Source organism: Zea mays, chromosome 8 (genome assembly GCF_902167145.1).
Source record: "Zea mays cultivar B73 chromosome 8, Zm-B73-REFERENCE-NAM-5.0, whole genome shotgun sequence".
NCBI lineage: Eukaryota > Viridiplantae > Streptophyta > Magnoliopsida > Poales > Poaceae > Zea > Zea mays.
Genome location: NC_050103.1, coordinates 135,747,170 through 135,773,105, shown reverse-complemented (window position 1 = coordinate 135,773,105; position 25,936 = coordinate 135,747,170). Strand labels below are relative to the sequence as shown.

Genomic DNA, 25,936 nt, shown 5'->3' with positions numbered 1-25,936 from the left:
AGGGAGGGAAGCAACACACACAAATCCACAGCGAAACGCGCACACACACGGCCAAGATTCGAGCTCAAAGACTATCTCACAGTTTCTCACAAGAACAGAGCTCGAATCACTTAGAATCACAAACGGATGCGCAAAGACTGAGTGTGGATGATCAAGAATGCTTAAGAGTTGCTTAGTGTTCTCCTCCATGCGCCTAGGGGTCCCTTTTATAGCCCCAAGGCAGCTAGGAGCCGTTGAGAGCAATTCCAGAAGGCCAAACTTGCCTTCTGTCATCGGGTGCACCGGACAGTCCGGTGCACACCGGACACTGTCCGGTGCCCAATTTCCTTCCTTAAACAGCGCAGTCGACCGTTGCAGATGCGGGAGCCGTTGGCGCACCGGACATGTCCGGTGCACACCGGACAGTCCGGTGCCCCTTCCCGACCGTTGGCTCGGCCACGTGTCCCGCGCAGATCGCGCGGCCGACCGTTGGCCCGGCCGACCGTTGGCTCACCGGACAGTCCGGTGCACACCGGACAGTCCGGTGAATTTTAGCCGTACGCCGTCAGCAAATTCCCGAGAGCGGCCTCTTCGGCCGAGATAGCCTGGCGCACCGGACACTGTCCGGTGCACCACCGGACACTGTCCGGTGCACCACCGGACAGTCCGGTGCCCCTGACCGAAACAGCCAGTTGGCTGTACATAGCCAACTTTCTTCTCTTCTTCTTCTTCCTGTTTCTAATACTTAGACAAGTATATTAGTACACAAAACCAATGTACTAAGACTTAGAAACATACCTTTGCTCTAGATTTGCACTTTGTTCATCCATGGGTATTGATTCACATTTAAGCACTTGTGTTGACACTCAATCACCAAAATACTTAGAAATGGCCCAAGGGCACATTTCCCTTTCAATCTCCCCCTTTTTGGTGATTTATGCCAACACAACATAAAACAACTAGAACAAGTGCAAAATCACTTCAAATAAAAACTCAAATTGGTTTTGATTCAATTTTGGCATATATGGATCATCCTTTGCCACCACTTGGTTTGTTTTTGCAAATCAAACTCAAATCTCTATTTCTATGTCAAACACACATGTTGAGGCATAAAGAGAGTCATTCCAAACGAGATTGATCAAAAATTTCAAAAACTCCCCCTATTTCCCATAATCAACACCTCTCCCCACAAGAAGCCGACTTTTGACAATAGAGATAATACGAGATAATAAAAGCCTTTTGACACAACAAAAAACTCTATTCTACTATTTTCAAAAATCTCTCAAGTGGTAGCTGATCCATTTATCACTTTGGCCTTTATTTTCTCCCCCTTTGGCATGAAGCACCAAAACGGGATCAATCTTGGCCTTTTAACCCCATTGCCTCACCAAAGTCTTCAATTAAGAGCAAATGGCAATAAGATTTCATGAGATGAACTTGGAATTAGTTACCCTCTCATCGGAGTGCAGTGGAAGTCTGTCATGGTCCAAGTCCACCTTTTCCCTTTCAATCCTCCTTTGAGACTAAATTATCAAACTTAAGCACATGGTTAGTCTCAAAGGGTCAAGTTGTAACACATCTCCCCCTAAACATGTGCATCACTTTGCAACGGACTTGTGAGGTCCAGGGAGTGTTTGTACAACTTGAGCACCATAATAAGCAACAAAATGCAAAAAGGAACATGATCAAAAGCATAAGTACATGTATGCTACAATTCAATCCAGGTTCCGCGAATCTATGACATTTAGCTCACTACGCAACCTGCAAAAGGTCTTCTCATCTAGAGGCTTAGTGAAGATATCGGCTAGCTGGTTCTCGGTGCTAACATGAAACACTTCGATATCTCCCTTTTGCTGGTGGTCTCTCAAAAAGTGATGCCGGATGTCTATGTGCTTTGTGCGGCTGTGCTCAACAGGATTCTCCGCCATGCGGATAGCACTCTCATTGTCACATAGGAGTGGGACTTTGCTCAGATTGTAGCCAAAGTCCCGGAGGGTTTGCCTCATCCAAAGTAGTTGCGCGCAACACTGACCTGCGGCAACGTACTCGGCCTCGGCGGTGGATAGGGCAACGGATGTTTGTTTCTTAGAGTTCCATGACACAAGGGACCTTCCTAAGAATTGGCACGTCCCCGATGTACTCTTCCTATCGACCTTACATCCAACATAGTCGGAGTCTGAGTATCCAACTAAGTCAAAGGTAGACCCCTTTGGATACCAGAGCCCGAAGCAAGGCGTAGCAACCAAATATCTAAGAATTCGCTTCACCGCCACTAAGTGACACTCCTTAGGATCGGATTGAAATCTAGCACACATGCATACGCTAAGCATAATATCCGGTCTACTAGCACATAAGTAAAGCAAAGAACCTATCATTGACCGGTATGCTTTTTGATCAACGGACTTACCTCCTTTGTTGAGGTCGGTGTGTCCGTCGGTCCCCATCGGAGTCTTTGCGGGCTTGGCGTCCTTCATCCCAAACCGCTTTAGCAGATCTTGCGTGTACTTCGTTTGGGAGATGAAGGTGCCGTCCTTGAGTTGCTTCACTTGGAACCCAAGGAAGTAGTTCAACTCGCCCATCATCGACATCTCGAATTTCTGCGTCATCACCCTGCTAAACTCTTCACAAGACTTTTGGTTAGTAGAACCAAATATTATGTCATCGACATAAATTTGGCACACAAACAAATCACCATCACATGTCTTTGTAAAGAGAGTTGGATCGGCTTTCCCAACCTTGAAATCATTAGCAATTAGAAAGTCTCTAAGGCATTCATACCATGCTCTTGGGGCTTGCTTAAGTCCATAGAGCGCTTTAGAGAGCTTACACACGTGGTCGGGGTACCGTTCATCCTCGAAGCCAGGGGGTTGCTCCACGTACACCTCCTCCTTGATTGGCCCGTTGAGGAAAGCGCTCTTCACATCCATTTGGTACAACCTGAAAGAATGGTGAGCGGCATATGCTAGCAAGATACGAATGGACTCTAGCCTAGCCACAGGAGCGAAAGTCTCCTCAAAGTCCAAACCTGCGACTTGGGCATAACCTTTTGCCACAAGTCGAGCCTTGTTCCTCGTCACCACCCCATGCTCGTCCTGTTTGTTGCGGAATACCCACTTGGTTCCCACAACATTTTGCTTCGGACGAGGCACCAGTGTCCAAACTTCATTGCGCTTGAAGTTGTTAAGCTCCTCCTGCATGGCCAACACCCAGTCCGGATCTAGCAAGGCCTCCTCTACCCTGAAAGGCTCAATAGAAGAGACAAAGGAGTAATGCTCACAAAAATTAGCTAATCGAGATCGAGTAGTTACTCCCTTGCTAATGTCACCCAGAATTTGATCGACGGGATGATCCCTTTGAATCATCGCTCGAACTTGGGTTGGAGGTGCCGGTTGCGCTTCTTCCTCCATTACTTGATCATCTTGTGCTCCCCCTTGATCAAGCGCCTCCACTTGAGGTACCTGTTCGTCATCTTTGGTTGGGGGATGCACCATAGTTGAGGAAGAAGGTTGATCTCGTTCATCTTGTTCCTGTGGCTGTACTTCTCCAATCGTCATGGTCCGTATAGCGGCCGTCGGAACATCTTCTTCATCTACATCATCACAATCAACAACTTGCTCTCTTGGAGAGCCATTAGTCTCATCAAATACAACGTCGCTAGAGACTTCAACCAAACCCGATGATTTGTTGAAGACTCTATACGCCTTTGTATTTGAGTCATAACCTAACAAAAACCCTTCTACAGCTTTGGGAGCAAACTTAGAATTTCTACCTTTCTTCACTAGAATGTAGCACTTGCTCCCAAATACACGAAAGTAAGATACATTGGGTTTGTTACCGGTTAGAAGCTCATACGAAGTCTTCTTGAGGAGGCGATGAAGGTAGACCCTGTTGATGGCGTGGCAAGCCGTGTTCACGGCTTCCGACCAAAAACACTCGGGGGTCTTGAATTCTCCAAGCATTGTCCTCGCCATATCGATTAGCGTCCTGTTCTTCCTCTCTACCACACCATTTTGCTGTGGTGTGTAGGGAGCGGAGAACTCGTGCTTGATCCCTTCCTCCTCAAGAAATTCCTCCACTTGAAGGTTCTTGAATTCGGACCCGTTGTCGCTCCTTATCTTCTTCACCTTGAGCTCAAACTCATTTTGAGCTCTCCTGAGGAAGCGCTTGAGGGTCCCTTGGGTTTCAGACTTATCCTGCAAAAAGAATACCCAAGTGAAGCGGGAAAAGTCATCAACAATAACTAAACCATACTTACTCCCTCCTATGCTCAGATAGGCGACAGGTCCGAAGAGGTCCATATGTAGCAGCTCCAGGGGTCTTGAAGTGGTCATCACATTCTTGCTGTGATGCGCTCCTCCCACTTGTTTACCTGCTTGACAAGCTGCACAAGGTCTATCTTTTTCGAAATGCACGTTAGTCAAACCTATCACGTGTTCTCCCTTTAGAAGCTTGTGAAGGTTCTTCATCCCCACATGTGCTAAGCGGCGATGCCACAGCCAGCCCATGCTAGTCTTAGCTATTAAGCATGCATCTAGACCGGCCTCTTCTTTTGCAAAATCAACTAAATAAAGTTTGTCGTCCAATACACCCTTAAAAGCTAATGAACCATCGCTTCTTCTAAAGACAGACACATCTACATTTGTAAATAGACAGTTATACCCCATATGACATAATTGACTAACAGATAGTAAATTATATCCAAGACTCTCTACTAAAAATACATTAGAGATAGAATGCTCATTAGAAATTGCAATTTTACCTAATCCTTTTACCTTGCCTTGATTCCCATCACCGAAAATAATTGAATCCTGGGAATCCTTATTCTTGACGTAGGAAGTGAACATCTTCTTCTCCCCCGTCATATGGTTTGTGCATCCGCTGTCGATAATCCAGCTTGATCCCCCGGATGCATAAACCTGCAAGGCAAATTTAGGCTTGGGACTTAGGTACCCAACTCTTGTTGGGTCCTACAAGGTTAGTGCAAATTTCCTTAGGGACCCAAATGCAAGTTTTGTCACCCTTGCATTTTGCCCCTAATTTCCTAGCAATTACCTTCTTACCCTTTCTACAAATAGCAAAGGGAGCATTGCAAGCATAATAAATGGTAGAAGGTTTGTTCACAACTTTTCTAGGAGCATGAGCAAAATTTCTCCTAGGCATATGCACATCATGAGAACTAGAAGCAGTCATAGCATAAGAATCATAAGCATGTGAATCAAAATCATTATAAGCATTTCTAGCATGTCTCCTATCATAGTACAAGAAAGCATGGTTCCTTTTAGCACTACTAGCCATAGGGGCCTTCCCTTTCTCCTTGACGAAGATGGGAGCCTTATGGCTTGTTAAGTTCTTGGCTTCTCTCTTGAAGCCAAGACCATCCTTAATTGAGGGGTGTCTACCCACTGTGTAGGCATCCCTTGCAAATTTTATTTTATCAACTTCACTCTTGCTAGTCTTAAGTTGAGCATTAAGACTAGCCACTTCATCATTTAGTTTTGAAATTGAAACTAAGTGTTCACTACAAGCATTAACATCAAAATCCTTACACCTAGTGCAAATTGTAATATTTTCAACATACGAGTTACTTGCTACTTCTAGTTTAGCAGTTAAATCGTTAATTTCACTTTTTAAAGAAGAAATGGTTTCATTACAAGTAGAAAGTTCACAAGAAAGTATTCAATTTCTTTTAACTTCTAGAGCAAGTGAATTTTGTGCACTAACAAATTTATCATGTTCTTCATATAAAAGGTCTTCTTGTTTCTCTAAGATTCTATCCTTTTCATTTAAGGCATCGATCAACTCATTAATCTTAGCTATCTTAGTTCTATCCAATCCCTTGAATAAACTAGAGTAATCAATTTCATCCTCACTAGATTCATCATCACTAGAAGAATCATAAGTATTAGCATTACGAGTGATTACCTTCTTTTCCCTTGCCATGAGGCAAGTGTGATGCTCGTTGGGGAAGAGAGCCGATTTGTTGAAGGCAGTGGCGGCGAGTCCTTCGTCGTCGGAGTCGGACGAAGAGCAATCCGAATCCCACTCCTTTCCAAGGTGTGCTTCGCCTTTGGCCTTCTTGTAAACCTTCTTGTTCTCTCTCTTCCCATTTTTCCCTTGCTCCTGGTCACTATCATTTTCGGGACAGTTAGCAATAAAATGACCAAGCTTACCGCATTTGAAGCATGATCGCTTTCCCTTGGTCTTGGCCTTGCTTGGCTGTCCCTTTCGACCTTTTAGCGCCGTCTTGAATTTCTTGATGATGAGAGCCATCTCTTCATCATTGAGCCCGGCCGCCTCAACTTGCGCCACCTTGCTAGGTAGCGACTCCTTGCTCCTCGTTGCCTTTAGAGCAATGGGTTGAGGCTCGTGGAGTGGACCGTTCAATGCGTCGTCGACGTATCTTGCCTCCTTGATCATCATCCGCCCGCTCACGAATTTTCCAAGTACTTCCTCGGGCGTCATCATCGTGTACCTGGGATTCTCACGAATATTGTTCACGAGATGAGGATCAAGAACGGTAAAGGACCTGAGCATTAGGCGGACGACGTCGTGATCCGTCCAACGCGTGCTTCCGTAGCTCCTTATTTTGTTGATAAGGGTCTTGAGCCGGTTGTAAGTTTGAGTTGGCTCCTCTCCCCTTATCATGGCGAATCGTCCAAGCTCGCCCTCCACCAACTCCATCTTGGTGAGCATGGTGATGTCGTTCCCCTCGTGAGAGATCTTGAGGGTGTCCCATATCTGCTTGGCATTGTCCAAGCCGCTCACCTTATTGTACTCTTCCCTGCACAAAGACGCTAAGAGAACAGTAGTAGCTTGTGCATTTCTATGAATTTGTTCATTTATAAGCATAGGGCTATCCGAGCTATCAAATTTCATTCCATTCTCCACAATCTCCCATATGCTTGGATGGAGAGAGAATAAGTGACTACGCATTTTGTGACTCCAAAATCCGTAGTCCTCCCCATCGAAGTGTGGAGGTTTGCCAAGAGGAATGGAAAGCAAGTGCGAATTCGAACTATGTTGAATACGAGAATAATCAAATGAAAAGTTCGAATTGACCGTCTTTTTGTAGTCGTTGTCATCATCCTTTTGGGAAGAAGTAGACTCATCACTATCGTCGTAGTATATGATCTCCTTGATGCGCCTTGTCTTCTTCTTCTTTCCTTCCTTCCGTCTATGTCCCGAGCCGGAGTCGATAGGCTTGTCGTCCTTTGGCTCGTTGACGAAGGATTCCTTCTCTTTGTCGTTGATCACGATTCCCTTCCCCTTAGGATCCATCTCTTCGGGCGGTAAGTCCCTTTGTGAAGAGAACGGCTCCGATACCAATTGAGAGCACCTAGAGGGGGGGGTGAATAGGTGATCCTGTAAAAACTTAACTTATAGCCACAAAAACTTGTTAGAGGTTAGCACAATAATTGCCAAGTGGCTAAAGAGAAGATCTTGCACAATACGATAATCACAGAAAATTCAACACAGAGGAGACACGGTGATTTATCCCGTGGTTCGGCCAAGTACAAAACTTGCCTACTCCACGTTGTGGCGTCCCAACGGACGAGGGTTGCAATCAACCCCTCTCAAGCGGTCCAAAGACCCACTTGAATACCACAGTATTTTGCCTTGCTTATCTTTATCCCACTTGCGAGGAATCTCCACAAATTGGAGTCTCTCGCCCTTACACTTAAGATTCACAAAGAAGCACGGAGTAAGGGAGGGAAGCAACACACACAAATCCACAGCGAAACGCGCACACACACGGCCAAGATTCGAGCTCAAAGACTATCTCACAGTTTCTCACAAGAACAGAGCTCGAATCACTTAGAATCACAAACGGATGCGCAAAGACTGAGTGTGGATGATCAAGAATGCTTAAGAGTTGCTTAGTGTTCTCCTCCATGCGCCTAGGGGTCCCTTTTATAGCCCCAAGGCAGCTAGGAGCCGTTGAGAGCAATTCCAGAAGGCCAAACTTGCCTTCTGTCATCGGGTGCACCGGACAGTCCGGTGCACACCGGACACTGTCCGGTGCCCAATTTCCTTCCTTAAACAGCGCAGTCGACCGTTGCAGATGCGGGAGCCGTTGGCGCACCGGACATGTCCGGTGCACACCGGACAGTCCGGTGCCCCTTCCCGACCGTTGGCTCGGCCACGTGTCCCGCGCAGATCGCGCGGCCGACCGTTGGCCCGGCCGACCGTTGGCTCACCGGACAGTCCGGTGCACACCGGACAGTCCGGTGAATTTTAGCCGTACGCCGTCAGCAAATTCCCGAGAGCGGCCTCTTCGGCCGAGATAGCCTGGCGCACCGGACACTGTCCGGTGCACCACCGGACAGTCCGGTGCCCCTGACCGAAACAGCCAGTTGGCTGTACATAGCCAACTTTCTTCTCTTCTTCTTCTTCCTGTTTCTAATACTTAGACAAGTATATTAGTACACAAAACCAATGTACTAAGACTTAGAAACATACCTTTGCTCTAGATTTGCACTTTGTTCATCCATGGGTATTGATTCACATTTAAGCACTTGTGTTGACACTCAATCACCAAAATACTTAGAAATGGCCCAAGGGCACATTTCCCTTTCAAGCATGTATTTGTCTTGTATAAGTGTAATTATCTTGTAGAGCTCACCGTATGACACTGGAGGCATACGTATACGTATGGGCATGAGGAAAGTTATGAAGAAAATATTTGTAGGGACTTGAAAAATGATTCTGAAGGTATTTCTCAAGAGGAAAATACTTGGAGATATATCGGTGGAATATTTGGGCAATATTTCTGGAAAGAACTTGAAGGGGATCACTAGGGAAATATCTGGGCAGTATTTCTAGAAAGAATTTGAGGGGGATCACTCAGAAAATATTTGTAGGATATTTTGAGGAGGATTTTGGAGATAATATAAACCACTATATTTTATTTGTTGATATCAACTCGCAAACAAACATTTTGAAATGAAACTTGAAATTCATTTTGAATTTAGGGTGAGTTTGAGAAAATTTCAGGATTTGAATTTTTGGGATGCTACAAATCTACCCCACTTAAGGGAATCTCGTCCTCGAGATTCGGCTTAGAAGGGTTATGGGTATAGCTTTACTTCATCTACATATCTTCACTTTGCAACTCTTCGAGGAGATGGAACTTCAACAAAATCTGGCCCTTGCGGAGCATCCGGCTGCTGATTGCAAACGCTGATTTTGGCTACTCAAGGATCTTCTTCAGGCTTCTGGCTTTCGCTTGGCAGCTAGCTTATTGAGGAAGCATTGATGCCAACACGCAAACCTTTCTCTTGCGAACTCCCACATGGATTCCTTTCTTGATTGGTCTTCTGGTGCTTCATCAACAAAACTTGGGTGACCACTTCTCATCCAGAAACTGATATGCTTTGATGATCTGGTCCTCCACAAGCTTGCTACAAGTCTTCTCCTTTTTCTCCACAGCAGGAACCTTACTGGAATACTACCCCACTTAAAAAGAACGAGGGTAGAACTCTTGAATCTTGGGGATTTGAACTCCTTGAAGTACCACATAACAAGGGTGTTACAGGTCCTTCTGCTGTTGTTGCTGCTTGAGCTGGCTGCGGAGGGATGATTGGCACAGGGTTGATTCTGGGAGAACCTTCTTCTTATCTTCTCTTCACTATCTTCTTTTCTCTTCTCACTTTTCACTTTTCACTGCCTCTTTCTTTCTCTTTGCTCTTCCCACTGGAGGAGTCTATCGATGAGTATTACTATCATACACTGGAGGAAACCAAAGACTATGAACCATGTGCAACAGTCTTCAACCCAAGAATCACCAAGCATTGTGATCTTAGGGGCGAGGGAGTGGGAAAATGGAGTTGCTTGCAATTTGGCAGAGGGGATTTTATCAGGGCTGTTTTTGCTTTGTGCGAGATGGGAGTTGAGGGAGCTGGTGGGGGGGGGGGGGGTTTATAGGCGAGCGGGGGTGTTCGGTTGCGGAGTAGTGGTGATGGAGTAGGTGCTACGCGGCAGCGGGTGCGATAAGGGGAGGGGGGCCTGGTGTTGCCGGCGATGATGGTGGCGGTGGGTGCGCTGCAAAGGTGGCGTGGGCGGCGGTAGTGCGCATGGAGGCGGGCACGCGTGCGAGGGGCACGGGTGAGTGGTGGGGTCAATGACCCTGATGTTTGTGGTCTCTGGTTGCAAGAATCTTTGCCTCTCTGTATGGTAATAACTCCTTCTGTCCTCTTTTCCTGTTTACTTTGACTCAGGGGCAGTGCTTTGATTCTCGTGGTCGGTCCTTTTGACTAAGCAGCTGGACAGGTTCCTTCTGTAACTTATTCTAGGCTTCAAGGGTAAGCTTCCCGGTATCTTCTTGGGCAAGGCGTTTTTCTCTTGAGATGGGTTAAGGGGAGAATGGAAGCATAAGGTGAAAATTAGCTCTAATTTGTGATCTATGTCTTTAGAGAAAAACCTTTCTTAAAAAAAATAAAGAAAACACACAAGTTCAGCAATGATAAGCACAAGCAAATCAAATGTTTTGAATAACGGAAGGATAGAGTTTTTCCAAAGCACGGACTACTCAGATTCGGGGGCTAAGCATAACTACTATTGCTTGGTTCCTGAATTGAGAACTATGCTAAATGCGACTTATGAGCACTAACGTTAAAGCATCACATATGCACTCAAAAGAGGAGAAAACATCAAGCGAAATTCATTTTGAAATGCCCTAGGGGGCCACAATTAGAGTTTTGCAAAACACGAGTCTACACGATTACCTTTCATACATGCAGGGCTCTAGCCAAAGTGAAGAAAAACTTCACTACCCAATGCATGCAGAGGACTGGGCATAACTAACTCAGATCTGGCATCTCTCTTCTAGCAAGGCTTGCACACAACTTCAATCTGAGACATCTCCTGGATGGGTCAACAGGGAGCTGATGTTGATGACTTCTTCTGGCAGCGACTGAGATGGCAACACGGGGTCGAACTCTTCTTCAAGCGGGACTGGCTCTTGTAGCTCCTCTGAGGGTGGCGGTGCTGGCGGGGTGCTTGCAGCTTCTTCCTTGACCTCAAGGGACGGTGCTGGAATCTTCTTCATGGTGAGGGGCTCAAGCAACTCTGGCGGGGGATCTTGGGAGGATTCAGGGTGCTCTTGCTTATCCATAGCCTTAGGGGAGACTGGAATTCCTTCCAAGACTATGGCTCCTTCCGTGGGTTCCCAAGCCTTCTTCTCTCCTCTGATAGGTACCGGGTGACCTTCAAGAATCTGGGGGTCTTCAGCTCTGATGGGTTGAACAGGGTTGGATGGAGCGGGCTCTTGGATCCGCAGGGCTCTACGTTGGTTATGGGTTACCAAGTAGGCCTCCATCAACTTCTGGACATGCTCATCCTTGGCTTGCTTCAGGGCTTCAACAGCAATGACTTCGCGACTCTCCAAGGCAGTTGCACGGGCTTGAGCTGTGGTGAGATCCACATGGAGCTTACGGTTGAGCTTCTCTGCATCTTCTGCTCGGGCAATCATCTGACGGTGGTGCCGAGCCAAGAAATCATACTGCGCATCCAGGGTGAGCAGGTATGTAGTGAGGTACACGACTGTGGGGTCGTCCTCAAGCAGCTGCTGCTCTTCCAATGCACGCATCCTGGCCATCCAAACGGGACGGTCTCTCTGAAAGGGCGGAAAGAATCTGAGCGGTGTGTCGGCCACTTCTTCTTCATAGATCTGACACAGGGTCCTTAATGCCTTGCGGGCGACGACTTGGCAGGTGTCTCTGAATCTGTGCCCAGCAGCAGTGACACTCCATTCCACATGGTGTGGACTGGATCCAATGTATACAATCACGACACACTTCTCTGTGCCATGCTCGACGAATTCACGACCATCATACTCTGGCTGACTCCTGATTCCAAGGCGAACTGTGCATGCTCTCAGCAACTTGGGGAAACCATCTTCATTCTGGCAAAAGCTGGTTTGGCACTGAACCTCCATCTGACTTCTAAGAGAAGGAAAAGGGGAAGCATTTTTGAAATGAAGGGATGAGAGCAAGAATTTTTTTTAGAAAATAGTTTTGACTCAAAAACTTTTGGATCAGGCTAAGGGTTACGTCCTGCGGCCAACTTAACAACTTCGATACCACCTGAAGTGTCCCAATCCTCTGGGACTCAAATGTGATACAATTACTAGTCCCAGGAGGCTAGTAAACACATTTATACATCAGATGATTCCAGATCTGCTTAAACGAGACAAACCTATAAAGGTGGCGAACAACTTTAAGAGTTGGTCCACAACTCGGGACATATCATCAGAGTGGGGCTGAATCAGCCTGATATACGCAGTGAAGCAATTCAGCGGTCCAACAGCCACAGGCAAGGTTGGGAACAGTCGTAACTCTTACCCGATCTCCTTTTTCTGAAAAACAACAAATAAGCAAGGGTGAGTACAAACGTACTCAGCAGCCCACCTTCACCCGCGGAATGGGGAAATCAGATATAATGCATGGAATATGTGGAGCTCAGAATATTTTGCAGAAACAGCAATATTTTATGCAGGGTTGTTTTAAAAAAACAATTTGTATTTTGCAAAGCGCATCCTCTCCAAAAGGAGCAGGAAGTTTTTCAATATTAGTACAAAATCCCCTGGACTAAACCATCCAGGTATCTCAGCAGTTTCCCACTGGTTTTCCTTTTCAAAAACAGCTACTGGACTTCCCGTCCACCATAGCTCACGGCTCAACCGCCGAACCTTTTAAAAACCACTTTTCAAAAGCATCTCTTTTTTTTGGAAAACGAAACATTAATTGCCATACCATACCAGACTCGTCCATTCCTGTGGACACAGACTATTCGAATAGGTTTGAACTCTGCGCAGAGGTGTACACTTTACCCACTAGTCCGGCTCTGCGATCTCATAGCTAGTGAGACCCGAATCCGAATCTCTTTCTTTCCCCGCACGTCCTAACCTTAACGGTTATCCGGAAGGAGTCAGGCCACCACCATGTCCAAACCAGACAAAACTTTCCCCCTCCTTATCCTCCCGGTGCTCCCCAACCTTCATAACCCTGGGGTCGGACCGCACGAGTTCAGATTGAGTGACTGCCCACACAGTCTCGAGTGGTTGCACTATTAAAGAGTACAGGTAGTGAAGATGACAAACCGGTCCTTATATGAGGGGACAATCCTTCTGCTCACGCCTAAACCAGCTGAGCCATCACCTTAGACCCTCCCCTAAACCAGGGAGTCCCTGATTATCCCACTCACAAGGTGATAAGGGTGAAAACCCTTCATCATACACATTTTGAAAATCATTTTCTTTTGAAAACTCACACCTTTTCTCAAATCATTTGGAACATATATATCAGGGATTGATTGCGGCAAGCGGCTGGGTGGCCATAATAACTTGTCTCAAAATCATATCATGCATAAAATAACAGGCTGAGGGTTGTGGTTGAAAAACATAGGTAATTTATGCATCAAAGGGATCCAGTGAGCTTGCCGTGCTTATTCGGCGAAGGGGGAAGGAGAGCTCGCGGAACTGGCTTCTGGCTCCACCGCCTGGCGTAGACTTGCAGATCTGGCCTCCACGAGATGGCACGAACGCTCCGATAACTATGCAACATGAACAAGCAAACATACAAACCAGCATGTATACCAACAAATATTTAGTATAGTGGTCAGAACAACGATATATGGATGGGTAGAGTCTTGAGTAGAATTTGTGTCATGTGGTGTTGAGATACTACTAGTGGTGGAGCGGAGGTGCTTACCAGTAGGGTGGACTGGAGGCGAAGCGACACTATGCGGGTAGCCGGCAGAGCAGAGTAACTGAGTGGGTGGGGTGTTTGCCTTGGCTGATGGTGTTGAGTGTGTGTGGAGAGGGAGAGGGTAGCTGGGTGTATTTATAGATGGGTGTATGTGGTGTAGCACAGTGAAATTCACTGTTGGTGATAATAGTGACGAATGAATCGTCTGACTTAGTATGAACAGGAGAGTTATAGGTAGAATATGGGACAAGAGTATTTTGGGAGTTTTCTGGAATATGGACCATGCTTAAGGGATGACATGGTTGGATAGGGAATAGTTTGATAAGAATTTAGAAACGAGAATTATTGGAATCTGAGTTTGGAAGCCTGGTTCGAAGGAATCTCAAGTTAAGCGTGCTCAACTTGGAGAAACCTAGGATGGGTGACCAGATGGGAAGTTCCCACTGGAAGGAAAATCACAGTCACTGGAGTTCGTATGACTGGAATATGGGTCTGGCTGGTCTTAGGTGGACTGGACAGCATGATGGATGAGTAGTTGAAATTTGGGATGACTAGATGACCGATGAATAGTAACGATGATTAGTAACGATGAATAGTGGCGATGAAAAAGTAATTATAGATATCAGCGATGAATAGTAACGATGATGAATAGTAACGATAAATAGTAACGATGATGAATAGTGTATGTGAATAGTAACGATGAATAGTAATGGTGAATAGTAATGGTGAATAGTGATAGTGAATAGTTCGTATGAACGAACGATGAACGATGAATAGGAACTATGAACGAACGGACGAACGATCGAATGATTGGACGAACGAACGATCGGAATTTCGGCAGCATAACGGCAGGAAAAGATTATTTGGACGAACGAACGGACGAACGATCGAATGATCGGACGAACGAACGATCGGAATTTCGGCAGCATAACAGCAGGACAAAGATTATCTGGAAGAACGATGAATAGGGACTATGAACGAACGATGAACGATGAATAGGGAACTATGAACGAACGGACGAACGATCGAATGATCGAACAAACGAACGATCGGAATTTCGGCAGCATAACGGCAGGACAAAGATTATCTGGAAGAACGATGAATAGGGACTATGAACGAACGATGAACGATGAATAGGAACTATGAACGAACGATGAACGATCGAATGATCGAATGAACGAACGATCAAAATTTCGGCAGCATAACAGTAGGAAAAAGATTATTTGGACGAACGAACGGACGAACGATCGAACGATCGGACGAACGGACGAACGAACCATGAACGATCGGACGATCGGACGAACGAACGAACAAACTAAGAACAGGGGACGAACGATCGAAGAACGATCGAACGATCCTTGTGCTAGTGTGTGCTTGTGTGGAACATGGAGTGGGTGTGTGTGTGTGGGGGGGGGGAGAGAGTTGCCATGAAATGGCTTGGGGTGGGATGAGAGGAGGCCCTTGCCCCTCTATTTATAGCCATGGTGGGGGGATTAGGGGGAGGGATGAGAGGATTAGTGGGAGGATGAGAGGATTAGTGGGAGGTTAGCATGTATTTGTCTTGTATAAGTGTAATTATCTTGTAGAGCTCACCGTATGACACTGGAGGCATACGTATACGTATGGGCATGAGGAAAGTTATGAAGAAAATATTTGTAGGGACTTGAAAAATGATTCTGAAGGTATTTCTCAAGAGGAAAATACTTGGAGATATATCGGTGGAATATTTGGGCAATATTTCTGGAAAAAACTTGAAGGGGATCACTAGGGAAATATCTGGGCAGTATTTCTGGAAAGAATTTGAGGGGGATCACTCAGAAAATATTTGTAGGATATTTTGAGGAGGATTTTGGAGATAATATAGACCACTATATTTTATTTGTTGATATCAACTCGCAAACAAACATTTTGAAATGAAACTTGAAATTCATTTTGAATTTAGGGTGAGTTTGAGAAAATTTCAGGATTTGAATTTTTGGGATGCTACAACGTCTATAAATAGGGTACGAATCCTTCCCTTGCAAGGTTGTGTCACTGAAAGGCCGAGGGTAATGATTCTTGCACGATTTACGACCCTTAGTGCATGGGCAGTTAGGGTTTAGCGACCCACACGGGCCATGCATCATATGCTTGATAACCATCTTTCTTAGTTCAGGGTACTTGTTGCTTGGGATCTCGGCTGAGATCAAAAGGTCGTACTGCTCAGGACATGTGAGCTTGTACTTTCTCTGCATTATGAGTAGAAAATGGGCATGCGGCAAACCCCGCTTCTGAAACTCCATGACATAGACGTAGGCTCGGACCTTACCAAGAATATCCTGTTTAGTCAGCCGATGCTTTAACTCTTGTAGCTTCGCATGAAAGACACGCACTACAAGATCCGGACGATCTTGCGGTGTCTGCCTAGGGAGAAGCTCTCTCCTTATCTCATCCCAATTAGGGTTACATGTCATGGTAAGAAATATGTCTGGTTTACCAAACTTCCGCACCAGAGCCATAGCATCCATATATCGACGTCTCATGTCACGAGGACCGCCAATAAATGACGTCGACAACACAGTTCGCTTGCCAACCTTCTCTCCTCTAATATCTCCATCTAGCATGCTATCCACCAAGCCCTGGTACAGGTCTGCCCTTAACCGATCCTGATTCTTGCGTATGTAATCTAAACGAGAGTTCTCAATCTTTATGTACGTGTCGACCGCGGACTGCTTAAAAAGCCGCTTTCCATGAAGTATAGGATTGAATACCCCGGGGCGAATCTGGAATTTGTAGCAGTAGTAGTCACGTACAGACACACATAAATGGCTAGGAGATTCTACATACGCAAGGATTATAAAGTGAGTGATGATGAAAAGATAGTTAATAATGCGCAAATATTTCAAAATATAAACAAACAACTAACCCGCATCTTCATCATTTGCATTACTTGCCCTATGTGTCGCACGGTATGCATCCACTTCATCCATGGATACTCCAACCTTTGGGATATTTGTGTGCCAACCAAGTTCGCCTCTAGGGAAGAACAATGGATATGATAGTGCATCGTAGCATCCATGGTATGAGCGGATGCAGTGGCTTGAACTGTCCTTCCCATGGAGCATAACACTCTTGCTGAACTGGCCTCGCCCTTCGCTCCCTTCGATCGAGACAGCGGCCACCTCCGAAGTGAGAGGTGTGTTATATGTCTTCTGGTTCAACGTCTGGTCTAGGTTCAACGTGATACGATAGTCATAAAGGTTCTCAACGTGGCCCATGGTCCTAAGGTGCTCGGAGTACGGGTTTCCACGTAGTATGTCGACTATCTGTCGAATAACCTCTTTGTCTTTCTGTTGATGCTCTTCGCGATACTTACGGTACCGATGCTCGAGAGTGGGATCATCATCATAAATGTAAAGCTCAAGGTGTTTATGCTCTGCCCACCATCCCTACCAAATGACTTGATATTGTGGTACATCATGCCCTGTGCTCAGAACGTGTATATACCAGAATCCCTTACATTAGTTGTCATACTATCGAGGCAACAATATAGGGAAGTGAAAGAGAAATGGCCATTAAAAAACCTAATGTTATCACGAAAGTGCCTAGCATCAGAGTCTGCACTATCCCACAACCTCTTGAGTTGGGGAAGGGTCTCCAGTGGGGCTAGCTCAACCTTCCCACCACGACAACAAAAACCAGGTGTCTCATACTCAAACTTCTTCGTGGTGCAATAACCGCAATTGGGAACAGTCTTGGGCATATGTGTTTCTTCAGGAATGTTGTTGTACACCTTGTCGTACGGGTCAGAAACATCAGTGGCAGTCGATTCATCTTGACTAACATCGACCTCTATATCCTCATCGGTATCCTCATCTGATATTTTTTGGAAACAATGAGTAAGACATATGTATTTATATTAGCATTAGTATCATAAAAAGATTGAAATTAGTACATTGCCCAGCGAATAGGTATCCCTCATTCTCATCAGCATCGTCTTCAAATACGACACCGTCATCGTCATCAACTGGAACGTGAAAATACAAGCCACATAAAATACAAGGGCATTCAGGATAACAGGGTGGGGAAAATATGTAACCTGAATAAAGATTCTTAACAATTACCATTGGAAATGACCCTTGGCTTCGACTGGGTATGATCCACCCCACTTCCTTGTTCGGTCATACTTGCACTCTCATTTGTTGCCACGATAGCATCATGGCATTGATTCCTACATTGTACTGATGGAAACACACGTTTAGTCGGACTACACGCCAACAAGGGTAATGCTGCATCCATTTAAGATAGGATAGTAATCATTGTTTTCAAGTCATCTGATCAATCGATAGTGGTCACGATTAATCGTCCAAGTCGATCAGCCAAAATGACCGACAACTCGTCCGACTTGAAAACAATGATAGTAATTACCATTGTTGTTGATCTTTGCAGTCATATGGGGTTGTGTCCGATCATCCCCTTCCCCAGCGTCACCCATAGTATCCTCAGTCACAGTAGCCTTGTTCCTTGAAATGGATGCTTCAAATTGCCGGTTTCGACGGGCTAAGATAGCTTGTCTTTCACCATGTGGCACATGTTGTTTATGTCTTAGTGGTCTAGTAGACATATGAAGTGAATCGGCATCCTCAGTATGTGTTGAAGCTGGCAGGAACGGGTTACTAGCGATTTCAGGGATAACCGAGTCGCAGGGGGTAACTGTGGATCCATCAGGTTCAATTGCATTTGTTGCAGGGTGTACAACCTCAGGGGTATATGTTGGGGACTCCGTGGCGATGGACTCCTGACTCAATGTGTCAGCCAACAATGCTCTACGTTTTCTTATGTACTCTATCTTTGACCCTTTCCGCTTTGGTGTATTATTATACAACCTAACGCGTTCACGCCTAAACTCCCTCTCGGTGGGAGTTAAGTTTTTGTACCGCTCTCTAAAGTAGGCGGCCCTTTCCAAATTATGGTTAGGCGTGTTACCAACAGTTTCTTGCACACCACCTAGAATAAGGCATGTATACGTTAAATCGCCTGAAATCAGCTATTTTGCAAAATTAGTTGAGTGAACAGTCATGTACCTGGTGTCAGTAGGTCTCTAGTTGTGAAAACATCGTCTGCCTTGAATGTCTCGTTCCTATGCAACCAATCGCTATCATCATCTTGATTCGCATTTACATTTTCGTTTCCATCTAAAAAACAATGCACACATTACTTTCTAAGTCTAGGTTTATGCACAGAAACGTCAATTTAAATTTGACTTGTTTCATCACCTCCTAACACAGTGGACATCATATGTTGTCCCTTGTTTTGTTGTCACGCATCACGACGCTTCTTATTCAACTCGTTCCTTTGGTCTACTGACATTTTTGCACGTCTTTCTCTATGCCTTTGCCTTTCTCGTTCGTTAAAATTATCGGTCGGTGAAGTGTTATTATTTGGAACTGCCAAATCAACAGTGGCAAAATGATTTTCATGGCTACAAATCTCCCTAGCAGAAAACGATGGGTGAAAAAATTGTGATTGGTATACCCACAATACCTTGTGTTGCGAAGTTTGTGAAATCAATTGTGCTACATCCATCTGAAAGACTAACTATGAAACACAATGAAAACCAAAAATAAGATTAAAAGATATTCACTAATCTACAAGAGGATCTATTAAAATAATTCTTACAATGATCATATACCTGAACCAAGATGATCATATACCTCTGGCTGTATAGGAGGTCCTTTATTTCGTTGGCTTACTTCACGACGCTTTCTACTTTTCTTGTTTTTTTGTTCAACGGTCATCACAGCATATCTTTCCCTTTCCCTTTGCCTCTTACGTTCCTTAGCATCGACAATTGGACCAAGCGATTTTGATCCATTTTCATCAGCTACAATATAACCTTGTGTATTAGTGTTCCCCTACATACTACATTTCAAATGTTAATCGACACACGTGTAATAACCTTTACCTATAGTAATGGTGTTTGAGATGTTTGTCAATGGTGTGCGACCATCATTATGTTCCATCTGATCTGTTTCTATTGGTTCTCCGTTCTCCATAAAGAAACCCTATTATGGACAGTGGAACGTTTCTTTTAGTTCAAACTATCCTAAGTTTGATTAATATCTGTATCACATGAGAGAGATAAATTATGAAACTACATTTGATAATGTTATTTACTCAAGCACAGGGCAATCAAAAATTGTGATTCAACAATGTCCAAATATCCAACATGTGCAAAAAGTACTAAACATACGGTCCAACAAACACATGATAATATTAGAAAAGGATGCAGTTGGAGCTAGTATACCCGCTAATGAAGAAGCAAATTCCACAAAAGAGACAGTCGATGAGCAACTCATGAATTCACTCATACCCTCAAGAGACAGTCGATGAGCAACTCGAGTAGATCCTCCTTGAAAGAAGATGCAAATGCCTTTGATGAACAAAATCATCATGAAGGGAAAACATACAGTAGAAGAAGGTTCAGTGGAAAGAACCATGTAGAATATGACAAAGACGGCTACCCTGCAGATTGGACTCAACGAAGACACGGAGAAGGAACTGTCGTGCTGATCGGAAGGTGCACTCAGAGATAAAGTTTGATGATTCTGAGGGACTGTGTTCAGATTCCGAAGTTGAAAATGATGTGGAAATTCAGTCTGTGGAAAGGCCATTGCCTCCTAAGAGTGAGCTGTTTTCAGGAAACCGTCACTTTGAAGACGAAGAGCCTGATCAAGATTTCCCTGAATTGCCGAAGACAAACCTTCATTCTCGTGTTCATCCAAATATGCCTCTTGACTATGAAACTCTCACTGGACGCTAGGCTCTCAAATGATTATTTGAACTGTTCGCGTATATAAAGGTTGGTTGAAATGATAATTTGAACTGTTTCTACGATCTGCTCAAGTCTAGCAGTCTTGTTGCGTATGAAGCAACACCTCACGCTAGACATTTTTGTTACTTTAGATCTACGCTTTATAGAGCTTTAACTTGAACACTTCTCGTCCGATTTGAAGCTCGTGATGCTCCCAAGGGGTGTTATGAATTGGATCCAGGCTCAACTCCACAGGAGCTTCTTCATGTAGTTTCACCATCTGGCGATGCTAAGTAAGTTTGCACTAATTTTTACGGGAATTCAATTTTTCGCACAAAATATTTATTAATCATGGGAACAAAAAAATCCACAAAATATCTCTTATTAAACCCATGTCATAGGTATTACAAACAAAATTCATAGACATACAAGTTTGCCTCATGTTGCTTTTGGTTGATCAATAACAGTACGACACATATTCTATCATTATAGAATCACTGGAGGCCTAAACATAGACCCAATTATTGCTCTTTGTGAATTTGTAGAATCTATCTACGCCTTTGTTCTTCAAGAAATGTAACAACAAACTAACGGTTGTTCAGCGCCACCAAAGCTTTTTGAATTGCTGCAATGAATGCCACAATTAATCACATCTACACGTAGTTCATGATATAATGAGAACAATCACGATTTAAATGTAACTAATTTTTTAGAATATACTTACGTCCAAAATGATGGGTGTTGTGATGGAACGGATTGAAGTGTATTGCGGTATGATCCGAAGACTCGAGGCACTCTAGAATTACACATTTAAATCTCCGTTACGAATCATTATAAAGCAAAACTTAGTGACAGAAGTTTTTGAAAGGCGTAAGATATGTTGTACCTTGTCTTCTGAACCGTCTAAACATAGTCCCAATTATTATGCCATAATCCTCCTTAGCCAACGCCCAGCGGAGTGCATTTTTGTTTTGTAGGTCACCCCAAACTTTAATGATATGTAAATACCCTCTACGACATTGATTTTGGTAAGAATAGGTTAGTAATATTTAGAATTGAATATATATATAATATACAATTAACGGAATATACCTAGCATCCATTATAACAATCTTTCTGAAAGGTCCCCACATTGTGCGATGAATTGTATCCAAGTGGACTACAATAGCCATAATGTCTACAAAAATAACAATTTATAAATGGATTAATACTGAAGGTTGTGTAAACGATATTTTAATAATATTAAGAGATCGATATATTCTTACCGACTAAAGTCCTGTTTGGCAACTCGGCAATATCAGCAAGGTTCAAGAGTATTTGTTTTGGGAATGGCGCCATTTGAATTGGAACAGTGTATGGCTCCACGATAGTTTGTTGGTCAAGACACAATTCCATGGGACCATTTAGATGATGAAAATTAAATTCACCCGGATGAAGACTGAACTTTACATTATGCATCTTGTAAACATGCTTTTCATGGAGCAAATTGTCGAAATGTTTGACTGTCTCATACATATATGTTATGGCCTCGATCTTGGCTCCCTAATATTATTTCAGTAGGAGAAGAGGCGATGGTATGAAGATCGTGTAACTTTGAAAATGAAACTTAAAGAATTGTTGGCTTACATTGATGTCAGAAAAAAATGAAATGTTGTCTGTCACGGAAACATGGTTCCTTCGGGAATTTAACTTCTACCCGAGCGACAATACTGTATTTCCGCGGTAGCCCATAAAAATCTTCTTCACGGTAGTCGTTGAACAACCTGAAGCTATATTAAACATACGACTAAATAACGGTCATAACTTTGATAGACAAATTTTGTGTAAATATATTTATATATAATAACTTACATAGGCATCCGTTTTAGGCAGTCCATTGCGGCTCTATCGCGGTTCAATACGACCGGTTCCATCAAAACCTTGTTGCATTAAAATTTAAAAATGGAAGATAACTTGTGGCTCTCAAAATAAACATGTAAGGTTTATTTCCTTCTGTAATTGACAAGGAGGATGCAAGCAGATCATTTGCTAGAGTTAAACTCCACCAGCAGTCAACTAAGAGAAGTCAATGTTGTGAGGAGGAGCAGGTACGGAAGGAAGGACGTATGCTTCATTACTTGTGTTTTGTTCACTGCTACACATTTGTCGGGGACCATAATTAGGGGTACCCTCAAGACTCCTAATTCTCAGCTGGTAACCCCCATCAGCATAAAGCTGCAAAGGCCTGATGGGTGCGATTAAGTCAGGGATCAGTCCATTCGAGCGACTCGATCACGCCTCGCCCGAGCCTAGCCTCGGACAAGGATAGCCGACCCCGGAGGATTTTCGTCTCGCCCGAGGCCCCCCTCCAACGGCGGACACATCTTCGGCTCGCCCGAGGCCCTGCCTTCGCTAAGAAGCAACCCTGACTAAATCGCCGCACCGACCGACCAAAACGCAGGAGCATTTAACGCAAAGGTGGCCTGACACCTTTATCCTGACGCGCGCCCTCCGGCAGAGCCAAAGTGACCGCCATCACTTCGCCGCTCCAGTGACCGGTCTCACAGAAGGACAGCGCCGCCTGCGCCACTCCGACTGCAGCGCCACTTGACAGAGTGATGCTGACAGGAAGCCAGGCCCTGCCAAAGGCACCATAGGAAGCTCCGCCCGACCCAGGGCTCGGACTCGGGCTCAGCCCCGGAAGACGGCGAACTCCGCTCCGCCCGACCCAGGGCTCGGACTCGGGCTCAGCCCTGGAAGACGGCGAACTCCGCTCCGCCCGACCCAGGGCTCGAACTCGGGCTAAGACCCGGAAGACGACGAACTCCGCTTCGCCCGACCCCAGGGCTCAGGCTCGGGCTCAGCCCCAGAAGACGACGAACTCCGCTTCGCCCGACCCCAGGGCTCGGACACCGCCCTGGCCTCTGCCGACGACCTCCACCTCGCCCGACCCAGGGGCTCGGACTCAGCCTCGGCCATGGAAGACAGACTCGACCTCGGCTTCGGAGGAGCCTCCACGTCGCCCAACCTAGGGCGCAGGCCAGCCACGTCAACAGGAAGCGCCATCATCACCCTACCCCGAGCTGACTCGGGTCGCAGAGAACAAGACCGGTGTCCCATCTGGCTGTCTCCACCAGATAAGCAATAATGGCGCCCCGCATGCCCTGTGACGACGGCGGCTCTCAGCTCTCTTATGGAAGCAGGAGGGCGTCAGCAAGGACACAACCGCTCCGACAGCTGTCCCTTCGCCAGGCTCCGCCGCTCCTCCGACGGCCACGACATCACACTAGTTGGGTTCCAAGATCTCTCCGGCTGCCACATTGGCATGTACTCAGGGCACTAGCTCTCCCTTGCTAGACACGTAGCACTCTGCTACACCCCATTGTACACCTGGATCCTCTCCTTGCGTCTATAAAAGGAAGGATCCGGGCCCTCTTAGAGAAGGTTGGCCGCGCGGGACGAGGACGGGACAAGCGCTCTCTTGGGGCCGCTCGCTTCCCTCACCCGCGTGGACGCTTGTAACCCCCTACTGCAAGCGCACCCGACCTGGGCGCGGGACAAACACGAAGGCCGCGGGATTCCCACCTCTCTCGCGCCGGTCTCCGGCCGCCTCGCTCCTTTCCCCCCTTCGCGCTCGCCCACGCGCTCGACCCATCTGGGCTGGGGCATGCGACACTCACTCGTCGGCCTGAGGGACCCCCCGGTCTCGAAACGCCGACAGTTGGCACGCCAGGTAGGGGCCTGCTGCGTGTTGACGAACAGCTTCCCGTCAAGCTCTAGATGGGCAGTCTCCAACAACCTCTCCAACCCGGGACGGTGCTCCGTTTCGGGAGTCTTGAGTTCATGTCCCTCGACAGCAGCTACGACATGATACTCCTTCCACCGCCGCGCGACAACGACAATGGCGGCCGACAGCCCGCCCGCCAGCAGCGGAATCGACGACGTCTTCCCCGCGTGGCGGAAGAACAACATTCGAGCTCGCCCCGTCCTCTCCCCCGCCAACGGAGGAGGAGGCGGGGCAACCAAGGCCAAGCAGGAGGCCGCGCCTCATCGGCTGTCGAGCGAGTCGACGTCCCTAGCACCCCAACGGGGGGCGCATTGGGCGTCGACCTCGCGTTTGAGACGAAGGCGAGCGCCGTCTCCCCGCGACACGCCAATCCCGAGCAAGTGGACGACGCCAGCGCGCTTGCAAAAAGCTTGCAGGACGTCGCCCTCATACCGGAGGCGATGATGCAGTCAGTCCTCGACGTGACTTCATCGCCGCTCGACGACCAAAAGGTACCAACCGATTCCCATCCTATGTCATTTGTACTCAGCCTCAACCTGCCTAGCAATCTTGCTTTGGCGGGCGCCCTTGTAGAGGCGAGTACAAACCCTCTGGGGTTTCGCTTGCGGTCGCCTTGGGACCGGCTGACGGACGTCTCGACCTACGGGCCCTCTGGGTCCGAGGAAGATGACGACCCCAACATCTGTTGGGATTTCTCTGGATTTGGCAACCCTAGTGCCATGCGGAACTTCATGACCGCATGTGACAACTGCCTCTCCGACTGTTCCGACGGTAGCCGCAGCCTCGACGACGAGGACTGCGGCCCAAGCCGCGAATGTTTCCACGTCGATCTAGGGGGTCCCTTCGAAGGCAACCATCTCGGCATGCCGGAGGACGGTGCTCCCCCTGGGCCGGTGCCTCGCGCTGACATCCCGCGGGAGCTAGCTGTGGTCCTCGTTCCGGCGGGGGGTTACGACCCACAGCTTGAGCAAGTCCGCGGGGCGCAGGCCAGGATCGACGAGGGAGCAGGAGCGCTTGAGCCGATCCGCCGGGACGTCGGGCAGGCATGGGCGGGCCAACCCCCGGCCGGAGAAATACGTCACCTGCCCCAGGGTCTCCAGCACCGCGTCGCCGATGTCGTCAGGGTCAGGCCACCACCTGCATCCAGTGGGGTCGGTCAGAACCTGGCCACAGCAGCGATGCTCCTCCGCGCGATGCCGGAGCCATCCACCACCGAGGGTCGGCGAATCCAGGGAGAACTCAAAAATCTCCTGGAAGGCGCCGCGGTCCGACGGGCCGAGAGCACTGCCTTCCGAAGGCAAGGATACCCCTCGGAACCTCATGCCGCGACCTCTCGATTCATGCGGGAAGCCTCGGTCTACACCGGGCGCACACGCGACACCGCGCCTGCGGCCCCGGGCCACCTCGGCAACGAGCGCCATCACCGCGACCGTCGAGCCCACCTCGACGAGAGGGTGCGCCGAGGCTATCACCCCAGGCGTGGGGGACGCTATGACAGCGGGGAGGATCGGAGTCCCTCGCCCGAACCACCCGGTCCGCAGGCCTTCAGCCGGGCCATCCGGCGGGCACCGTTCCCGACCCGGTTCCGACCCCCGACTACTATCACAAAGTACTCGGGGGAAACGAGGCCGGAATTGTGGCTCGCGGACTACCGCCTGGCCTGCCAACTGGGTGGAACAGACGACGACAACC

General features: G+C 46.9%; 1 long non-coding RNA gene and 1 pseudogene across 2 annotated transcripts; both read right to left on the bottom strand.

Moving 5' to 3' along the window:
* Positions 1-21,030: 21,030 nt before the first annotated feature.
* LOC103635946 (uncharacterized) lies at positions 21,031-21,450 on the bottom strand. The gene is made up of 3 exons (XR_002264338.1): positions 21,365-21,450; positions 21,203-21,274; positions 21,031-21,103 (listed from the first exon to the last, which is right to left on the bottom strand). It is a non-coding gene; the product is annotated as an uncharacterized lncRNA (long non-coding RNA).
* Positions 21,451-21,622: 172 nt separating this feature from the next.
* LOC109941640 (replication factor a superfamily protein pseudogene) lies at positions 21,623-22,019 on the bottom strand (annotated as a pseudogene). The gene is made up of 2 exons (NR_163457.1): positions 21,744-22,019; positions 21,623-21,655 (listed from the first exon to the last, which is right to left on the bottom strand). The product of NR_163457.1 is annotated as a replication factor a superfamily protein pseudogene (transcript).
* Positions 22,020-25,936: the final 3,917 nt, after the last annotated feature.